Here is a 10,496-nt window from a genome sequence, read left to right on the forward strand (position 1 = left end):
TGTGCTGCCCTAGGCTGGATTTCAGAGTTCCTGCCTTGTAAATGGATGACAATGAACACAGTTGCCTCCAAGTAGGAGAAACAGGTTAAGTGCTCTTGATCCAGGTCTAAGGTTCCTTTTCTTTGTACTGTTGACCCTTGAACAATGTCGGTTTGAACTACATGGATCCACTTGCACACTTTTTTTTTTTTCAATAGTAAATACTGTAGGACTGCACGATCTGTGTGCAGTTGATTAGTTGATCAAATCCGCCGACACGGAATGGCAAACGTAGAAGAAGTGTGCATGTGGAGGGCAGACTCTAAGTTATGTGTGGATTTCCAGTTCTGCAGAAGGTTGGTGCCCTTAACCCCTGCTCTGTTGAAGGATCAACTGTATTTCATGAATTTTGTGTCAAGAGACTGTTAGTGAATGTTAAAATTCCTCCATCTTTTATCAGGGTGCTTTGAGTTCTCAGTAAAAGAAACCCTGACTCACACAGATTGAACAAGAGACTATTTTGTCTGACAAACACCATGTCCAGAGGTCACCCAGTTGACAGGTAACTGACAGCTTGATATGTCAAAGACAAGCTTTCTGAGTCTCCTTTCCACTGTCCTCAGCACCAGCTTTGCTGAGGTTTCCTCATGGTCGCTAAAGGGCTGCTGGAAGAAATCACATCTAGCTTCTTCGATCACTTCAGAAGAGAGGGGAGAGAGAGAGGAGATACAGGCATTTCACTTGCACAGGCTTGTGCAATTTACTGAAAACATGTGCTGAGGGCGTACTGAACTAATGGTGGAGTCAGCTCAGGAGCTCAGATAAGGATGTCAAAACAAAGTCAAAGATTGTTAGGAAGGAGGAAAGGAGAAACAGACCAGAAATCCCTATTTTTCAAGACAGCACCACAGGAGAAAATCTAGCACCTCGTGCATTTCCACAGACCTGTGAACTGTTTAATGTTCAGATTTGCAAACCTGATAATTGGGCATGAGTAAAATCTCCTAACACTTCGCTCTACCATCTGTTGCTGACATAACAATTTTACATGATATGAAAAATGCCAGATGGAAGCTACACTTTAACTATGTCCAAGATGTTTTATGTTCACAACATACATGGAATAGAAGGAATTAGCTTTGTTCCATACACTGTTGAGCTCGTAATTCTCCAGTTATGCTTCTGCCCATTGATGGAGAAGGACAACTCCACAGCTTCCTCACCACCGCGCTGCCATGCTGTTTGGAGAGCTGCACGCACTGGTGGCCCTGGAGTTTCTATGTAGGACCGAGTTAGAAGGTACAATTTGTTTAGAACTGAGGGCTGGGAAGGGGAAGGCACACATATTTGAAATTGGGTTTGGACAGCCAAGACATAATTTTTAGCTTAGAATGTATATTATGGCACATAGAATAGTAAAGTTTTCTAAAGACGTTTTTATTTTTACTGTATGTAAGATTGAGAAACTATCAGTTGTCCAGGTCACAGCATAAGAAGTCAAGGTCCAGCTGTTGTTTCGGAGCAGAGGTGATGGCAAATGTTTCAGGGGAAGTAAAATTCCTCCCATAAACTTTCTGCATGCAGGAAGAAACTTAGAAAGTACAGGCAACCATTTCCCCATTTTTGTTATAAAATGCTTCAAACACATATTAATCTGAGAGTGTTATAGCAGCCGTCCAGTCATGTGCTCAACATTTGAGTCTTTTCAGATGTTAACATTTTGTCATTCTCCATCTCCACCTTTTTATTTATTCCCTTTCTTGCTAAAGCGATTACCCCATCCGGTGTCAATCTTTTGCATATTTTATACTATTACCATATGTGTATATATCCATAATACAACCATAATTTTGAACATGGCATCATATGGGGTGTTGATCAGCCTTTTCTTTTCATTGTTTTGATGAGTTTTACCCTTGTTGCTCCAGTTCCCTGTTTTGAACTGCTCTATCATAGTCTGTTACTGAAAATAGTACGGTTTTCTTGCCTGTTCTGTTGAGCTTCCCCTTGCACAGGTCAGAGACCTTCTCTAGGTTGCAGATCTACAAAGGGAGAGTGAGAAACTGATTTATCAAGTAACATTTATGCCAACAATGTATGAGAACTCCCTTTTCCTCATTTTTGCCAATCTATTGGCTATGAGATTGCATTTTCCTGAAATCTAGAGAAATAGAGCAACTTTTCATTTATTTGATTTTCAGATTTCCTCCTCTGACAATTTGCGTCTTGATATATTTTGCCCTTTTGAGGATATATGTCTTTTTCTTGCTGAATTATAACATTTTTTACATCTTTTAGATGCTAATATTTACTGATTATATGCGCTCACATATCTTCTTCCTGTCTATGACTTGTCTTTTAATTTTTGTTTAAGGTATTTTTTTGGTTGTATTTGGGTATATAATTTTCATGTAGTTGCATTTGTCTACCTTTTCCTTAATGAAGGGTTTGGTTTTCTTGTGCTTGTCTCTGGAATCCTTAAGACTGATTCAAGGTCACAAAGAGATTTTTCCTTTATTCTCTTCCAGAACTATATCTTTTTAACAAGTCTTGATATCTGGTAGAGCAAGCTCTCTGGCTGTGTCTTAGCTATCGTGATGGTCAATTTTAGGCATCCATTTGACTGGGCCATGGGGTGCCCCGATTAATCATTATTCCTTGGTATGTGTGTGAGGGTGTTTCTGGATGAGGTTAGCATCTGAATGGGTGAACTCAGTCACGTAGATTGCCCTCTCCAATGTGGGTGGGCCTCATCTAATCCATTGAGGGCCTAAAAAGCAGAGGAAGGGAGAACTTGTTCCCTTCCTGCCTGCATGATTGAATTAAGACTTGCATCTTCTTCTTTCCTTAGACTAGGATTTATGCCATTGGCTCCCCTGGTTCTCAGGACTGTAATTAAACCACCAGCTCTCCTGGGCCTCCAGCCTGCAGACAGCAGATGGTGTGACACAGCCTCCATAATCGCATGAACCAGTTCCCAACTCCCCATAATAAATCTCCTTTTGTATCCCATTGCTTCCGTTTTGCTGGAGGATTCTATCATGGTCTCTCTTACGTCCTGTACAAGTATTAGGCTCAGCTTGTCAAATTCCACGGAAAACTCTGCTGGGATTTTCATTTTAATTCCCCGCCATTAATAGATTAATATGGGGACAGATGTCATCTTCCTGACCTTTTCTTTTCTTCCGTGAACGTCCTATGTCTCTGCATATATTCAGATCATCTTTTACATTGTTCAGTGCTGTTTTGTAATTTTCTCCATAAAAGGTTTTTCATATCTTGTACAAATTTATTCTTAGGTATGTCGTAGTTTTTGTAGCTATGAAAGATGAGAACTCTTTCCGAAAGCATTTTCTAACTGGCTATTATTACTATGTGTAGGAATGCGAAAAATGTGAGTGTGCTGGTTTTGTATCCAGCCCATTGCCAAACTTTGTTATCAGTCTGAAAGTTTGTTTTAGATTCTCTTGAATTTTCTATGGAGATAATCATATTCTTTACAAATAAGGACGGTTTTTTCTCCTTTTTAAATATTCTTAGACCTCTTCTTTCTTTGCTTATCCAGAACCTCCAATGTAAAATTGACCAGTGGTTTTATTCTTTCAAACCTGATGTCGATGGGAATGATTCCAAAGTTTCTGATGAAGTACAATATCTGCTAAAATGGTTGATAACAGATGTACCTTGTCAGGTAAGGAAAATCCCCTTCTATTGCTGGTCTGCTAGAAGCTTTTATCACAATTACTTCTGTTGAATTCTTTCACTAATTGGGAAAAATAGAGTTTTTATGTTCTAATCTTATGATGTAAAACAGTAATAGAATTCTAATAGTTAAAATAAATCATTCCGTGATGGGAGAAACCTTACTGGAAATTATGAGAAAAGATTCTAAACAGAAATATTTACTTCTTATACCTTAAAATATGTGAGATCTATGTTTCCCATCAGTCCTATCACCAGAGGCAAACGCTATTAACCATTTTAGGGGGTGAGTCTATGCACACACATATAAATACATGTATTTCTTTTTTCTTTTTTGCTGCACCTGCAGTTTATGGAAGTTCTTGGGCCAGGGATCGAATCGAGCCACAGCTGTGACCCACTCCACAGCTGTGGCAATGCCAGATCCTTAACCCACTCTGATACAGTGGGAACTCTTAAACGTATTTCTATACTTATGTTCTTTGCTTTTCAAATATATGCACTTTTGAATAATGTGAGCCCAATATAAATATTTTTTTTCCAACAGCTGTATAATACTTCACCATATTGCCATTCTCTAATGACCCTTTCCCTATTAACATATATTTCCAACTTGTTTCCTTGTATCCTGAACCAGCATATAATTAGGATGGATTTCTAGAAATTGGTTATTTAAATAGAAGATAAGCATGTTTTTTAAATTTTATTTAATTTTAAGAGATACTTTCAGAGTTCCCATTGTGGCTCAATGGGTTACAAACTTGACTAGTATCCATGAGGATGTGTGTTCAGTCGCTGGTCTCACTCAGTGGATTAAGGATCTGGCATTGCCACAAGCTATAGTGTAGGTCACAGATGTGCCTCACAACTGGCATTGCTGTGGCTCTGTGGGCCAGCAGCTACAGCTCTGATTCAACCTCCAGCCTGAGAATTTTCATATGCCACAGGAGCAGCCCTAAAAAGAAAAAAAAAAAAAAGAAAGAAAGAAAGAAAGAAAGACAGAGAGCTACTTTTAACTAGTCCTTCATCAGTGAATTTCGAGTCTGACCCATGAACTGTTACTTAATGGTCTGTGATTAGTTCAGGACTTGAGAGCATGTATTTAGAAATGTTGATCATAATTTGATATTTCCATTATTCCATGATATCCAAAAGTGATTTTATATTTTATAAAAGTATTGGATTAAAAATGTGACTATTTTAAAATAATAATAGTACTAATGCTAAAACAAAAAGAATTATGGAAAGAGTCCATTAGGCAAATTTGGATTAAGTGAAACCAAAAGTTTTTATTTTGAAAATAAATTTAACTTAGGAAAAATTTCTTGTGAGAAATATGAGGGATAAGTATAAAAATTGTTATAGCTTTTTAAATATTTTATTGGGGAAAATATATGTGTATTTAGGGCTGGATGTGGTATGATCCGTAGTATAATCTGTTCTTACCAGGATAAAGAATAAAAGAACCTTATTTTTCACCACAAACAGTTCAGCAAACACTGGTCCCATGAGCAGTCATTAAGAGTTTCCATTTTCTTTCCTAAATCCTTGCCACTAATTTAAATTGTCAAAGATTAAAATGTCTTTTAATCTGTTGGTTATAAACACTCTCGTTGTTTCAAGGTGAATTTTCCTGATTACTAGTGATGTTCATATCATTAATTGGCTATGTGGGTTTCTTCTTGCTACTTAGATGGTTTGTGCTAGTGTTACTGGTTTGGAGGTTCTTTTTTGTTGGTATCTATGGATTTCACATTCTTGATTTGCTCTATTATTTTAGAAGTGTTTTTGTTATAATATATCCAAGAGTCCTATGTATTCAGAGTGTGAGGAATTGTCCTCTCCAGGCTTCACTGTGGTTTCTTACTGGGCATTGCTCATTAAATGAACCCCTAGAGATTTTTGTATAGCTGTCTTTTTCTGGACTCTCTTATTTGTGATAACTCTTTTTAGGGAAGACAATTTTCTTTTTGTATACCTCTTCTTTCACATTCTTTCCTCACCATGTTTAGTGCCATAGTTAATGGACATGACCTTATGGACAATTTCAGTTTCTCTTGGTAGCCCACATCATAGTCCATAGTCCGTTAATCTGGCATCATAGTCTAAATGATGGTCTGGAAAAAGACTGAAAATATAAGAACGCCATTCATTAAGCAGAGATTATTTAAAACAGGGAATGTTTGGGATCGCCGTGAGGTCAGTCTCTGATGTCAGGACTGTCAACTCTCTCAAACAGTGCCATTCCAGCCTCTTCAGAGGCTTCTAGATTTGGCTATTTCTGTCCTCTCTCCCTGAATTGTCTCCACTCACCACTTCACATCCTTTCCCTGAGGCCAAATAGCAGGTCCAATGAAGTCCTGAAATCCAGCCATCTAGGGAAGGTGGGGGTGCGGGGAGCAGGGATAATTGCAGTCCGCCCTGGGAAGCTGAGTGTGTACAGCAGGGGAATGGCTGTTCACAGATTTGTAAACAGCTGCTGGGTGGCGAGCTGACAGAGGGCAAACTGTGCACATGGAAATAAATGAAGAGCTTCAGGAGATCACATGTCAGTGTCGACAGCTGGGTGATGAGGCTAGCTGACACTGCCTGCTGGAGCACAGCTGTCAGGGAAAGGGAGAGGCATGAGTCCAGGACACGAGCCATGCCAGCCCAACAGGTTTTCACCAGGACAGAGAAGAGCCCAGAAGCTCAGAGACACAACTGGGTCTTGGCCAGGAATATGCGATCATGCTTCATGCCCAAAATGAAATACCAGCAACTGTTTTTCTCTCTCTACTAAAAAAACTCTTCCTCGCATGTCTTAATGAACTAAAACTTAGGGTCTTGAGGCAGCTGCTCTAGCCACACTAGACATAAAGTCTCTAGCCAGGGCCACTGGCCTGAGCTCTGAGATGACCAAGGGTCAAAAAGTCCTGTACCTCCTGAGGACCCGGGGGGTTCCAATCAAGACAGGCTGTTGGATAAAACGTAAGAAATTATGCCAGGAGTTCCTGTCATGGTGCAGCAGAAACGAATCTGACTAGGAACCATGAGGATGTGGGTTTGATCCCTGGCCTCGCTCAGTGGGTTAAGGATCCAGCGTTGCGGTGTAGGTGTAGGTCGCAGATGCAGCTCGGATCCGGTGTTGCTGTGGCTGTGGTGTAGGCCGGCAGAAACAGCTCCGATTCGACCCCTAGCCTGGGAACCTCCATATGCCATGGGTGCGGCCCTAAAAAAAGACACACAAAAATAGTTATGCCAGATGGAGTTCCCATTGTGGCGCAGCAGAAACAAATCTGACTAGCATTCATGAGGATACCAGGTTCGATCCCTGGCCTCGTTCAGTGGGTTAAGAATCCAGCATTGCTGTGAGTTGTGGTGTAGGTCATAGACGTGGCTCGGACCCCACATTGCTGTGGTTGTGATGTAGGCCAGCAACTGTAGCTCCAATTCGACCCCTAGTCTGGAAACTTCCATATGCCTCAGGTGTGGCCCTAAAGACAAAAAAAAAAAGTTTGTCAGAGACATGGAGGACATAGGTCAGGGACAAGCATGGACCCAGCATTCAACCAACATGGCAAAGATTGAGGAAAACGCTGCCCAGGACCCAGTACTGGTGAGCCATATGCAAAGTGACAATCACCTGGCAAGTCTGGGAGGCATATTAGTCGACTGGAAAAAATGACTCAGGAGCCAGTGTCACACAGTCAATCCACAGGCTACTTTTTGGAGGCCCGAAGTCCTGTCACCATGGAAATATCTTTGTGCTTTAAGTGTGCTCGTTTCTGAACCCAGCATCTGATGAATAAGGTGTAGGTTCTCTTTATGAGGCTGTGAGTGTTTTTTTCTTTTTGTCTTTTGTCTTTTTAGGGCCACACCCGCGGCATATGGAGGTTCCCAGGCTAGGGGTGGAATCGGAGCTGTAGCTGCTGGCCTACTCCACAGCCGCGCCAGATCCAAGCCACGTCTGCAACCTACACCACAGCTCATGGCAATGCTCGATCCTTAATCCACTGAGCGAGGCCAGGGATCAAACCCGCAACCTCATGGTTCCTAGTCGGATTCGTTAACCACTGAGCCACAACAGTAACTGCCTATGAGGCTTATACTTAAGTTGGACATAAAAATTGTATATCATTCTGATATTTAAAAATTGTTTTTCTTAAAATTTTTTGGCTATGCCCACAGCATGCGGAAGATCCCAGGCCAGGGATCAAACCCATGTCTCAGCAGTGACAATGCCTGATCCTTAACCCAGTGTGCCACCAGGGAACTCTTCATTTTGATATTTTGACAAGTGTCTGCTTGTTCATTCATTTAGTAAAAATGCTCATTATTGATAGAAGAGTAGAGAAACAGGCGTTCTCATATGGAACCTGTGAGAAAGTAAACTGAGGCCTTTCCAGAGAGTGATGTGGTGCCCAGGCTCACACCCTTCAAATGTACAAACCCTTTGATCTAACAACATCTGTGAACTTAAGGAAATGATCACGCGTATGCATCAGAGTACAAGTGCAAAGATGTTCGATGCTGTATAACAGCAAATCAGGAAACCAGACCATGGGTATGCTCTGTGCCACCCAGCTCAGCCCCTTGACCTTAGTGCACCTGTGATGAACACTTCCATGCATGATCCCAGCCTCCTGCCCCAGGCTCACCAAGGCTTTTTGGCTTCAGGGCTTTTCTTGGATGCCTCAGAAGACCATTTTGCTTGCACCAGACATAGCAGAAAACTGTGGGATGGTTAGCACTCTCAGGGAACAACCCTCCCCCAGTGGGAGAAAGATCTGGGCAATGAATGCCCAGCTTCTCCTTTCTTCAGCAAGACCACTTCAGGGACTATTCTTTACGAGTCCTGATTAGGACCCCATGGGATTGAGCTCCACCTGCCCACGGTGACTACAGCTCACTAACACACCCTTTGGGATTTGCTCCTTTCCCTGACCCACTCTCCCCACCCCTTCTCTTCTGCTTCCTGGGGTCTCCTCTGAAGTAAATTACCTGCACCCAAATCCTTGCCTCAGACTCTGCTTTCCGGAAACTCAAATCAAGAGTCAGCCTAGATGGGGAAGGGCAGGACTGGGAGTTTGGGATTAGTGGAGGCAAATTATTATGTTTAGGATAGATAAACCACAGGGTCCTACTGTATAGCACAGGGAACTAAATTCAATTCCTGTGATAAACCATAATGGAAAAGAATATGAAAAAGAATATATATATATATGTATATATATGTATAACTGAGTCACTTTGCTGTTTAGCAGAAATTAATACAACAGTGTAAATCAACTATACTTGAAAAAAATTTTTTTTAAAAGGAAGACAAAAAAAGGTCAATCTAAACATCAAAAATAAGGGTTGAATTAACTGTGGCATATTATGCAGGCATCAAAATTACCTTGGACCCAAGGAAGAAGAAAATCGTTTGACCATGCAAAGACTCGTACATGAATGCTCATGGCAGATTTTATTTGTTATAGCCCCAAAGCGAAGACAATCCAACATCCATTAGCATGTGAGTGGCAAAACAAATTGTGGTCTCTCTGTATGATGGAATACTATTTAGCAATAAAAAGGATTGAACTATTGATAGACACAACAACATGAAACTTAAATATGGTGAAAGAACCCGAAAAGAGTACATAGTGTATGATTTTATTTATAGAAAATTCTAGAAAATGCAAACTAATCTGTAGTAACAGAAAACAGACCATTGGTGGCCTGGAGATAGAGGGAGGGTATAGAAAGGGAGGGAAGTGAAGTTACAAAGATGTACAAGGAACCTTTTGCAGGCAATGAATATGTTCCTTATCTTGACTGCAGAGATGGTTTCATTAAATATGTGTGGTTTATTGTATGTCAATTATACGTCAATAAAGCTGTAAAAGATGAAAAAACGATCTTGGCTAAAAGTAATTAATGACATGAAATTTTTCATATTTTTAAGTTCAAAAAAGGGTAGTTTCCACCACCCCCCATCCCGCCAAGTAAGGATTTATTTGCAGTGTGCCAAGCAAGGAGTTCATGCTAAAAGACTCGAACTTTCCAAAAACGTTCAGGCAAGGGTTTTCAAAAAAGTCTAGTTCTTATTTTCTTTTTGCCCACACCCAAGGCAGGTGGAAGTTCCAGGTCCAGGGGATCAAACTTGCACCACAGAAGCATCCCAGGCCACTACCGTGACAATGCTGGATCCTTAACCCCCTGTGCCACCAGGGAACTCCTAGAAAAGGCTAGTTTTAAATTAATATGTACAATGCGAGCCTAGACACACGCAAAATCATAATGATTGCAATGACAAAGTCCGAAACAGTATTAATATTCATTTCAGAGTCTGGGTATTACAGTGATTTTCATTTTTTTCTTTTTGTATATCTGTATCTTTCAAATTTTTATGAGAACATATTCTCCAGTAGGTTAGCATCAGTGTGTAAAACACAACACAAGGTGTCTTTATGTTACATGCCAGAAAAATGATAAAAGCTAATGATTTTCAAATTTGGATTTTCTTTTCGTTTTTCTTTGTTGTTGTCTTCAGAGTTTCATGTCTCAGGGATTCACCCAGGCAGAAAACGAGGATACACAGGCCAGAGTCTTCACAGCTTCGCTAAGTCGAGCAGCTGTTTTCACTTTACGAATAGATTTGCAAGTCTGAAGAGGGCCAATTACTGAGGCCCAGGACAGTTGTGGAATGCTTTATGGTGAAGACAGGTTAGTGGAAAAGACAGGCTTGACTAGGTAAAGAACAGAAAGTGGGTCATCTAGAAAAGGCTGAGCAAAGATACCAATGGCATCTCTTACTCTCTGCAACATACATTTTTCCTAGTCCCATTACT

General features: G+C 40.7%; 1 long non-coding RNA gene across 1 annotated transcript; it reads left to right on the forward strand.

Annotated features, from left to right (window-relative positions):
- Positions 1-446: 446 nt before the first annotated feature.
- On the forward strand, positions 447-9,296 carry LOC125118722 (uncharacterized). The gene is made up of 3 exons (XR_007132884.1): positions 447-541; positions 3,545-3,670; positions 9,049-9,296. It is a non-coding gene; the product is annotated as an uncharacterized LOC125118722 (long non-coding RNA).
- The last annotated feature ends 1,200 nt before the right edge of the window (positions 9,297-10,496 follow it).

Source organism: Phacochoerus africanus, chromosome X, assembly GCF_016906955.1.
Source record: "Phacochoerus africanus isolate WHEZ1 chromosome X, ROS_Pafr_v1, whole genome shotgun sequence".
NCBI classification, from domain to species: Eukaryota; Metazoa; Chordata; class Mammalia; order Artiodactyla; family Suidae; genus Phacochoerus; species Phacochoerus africanus.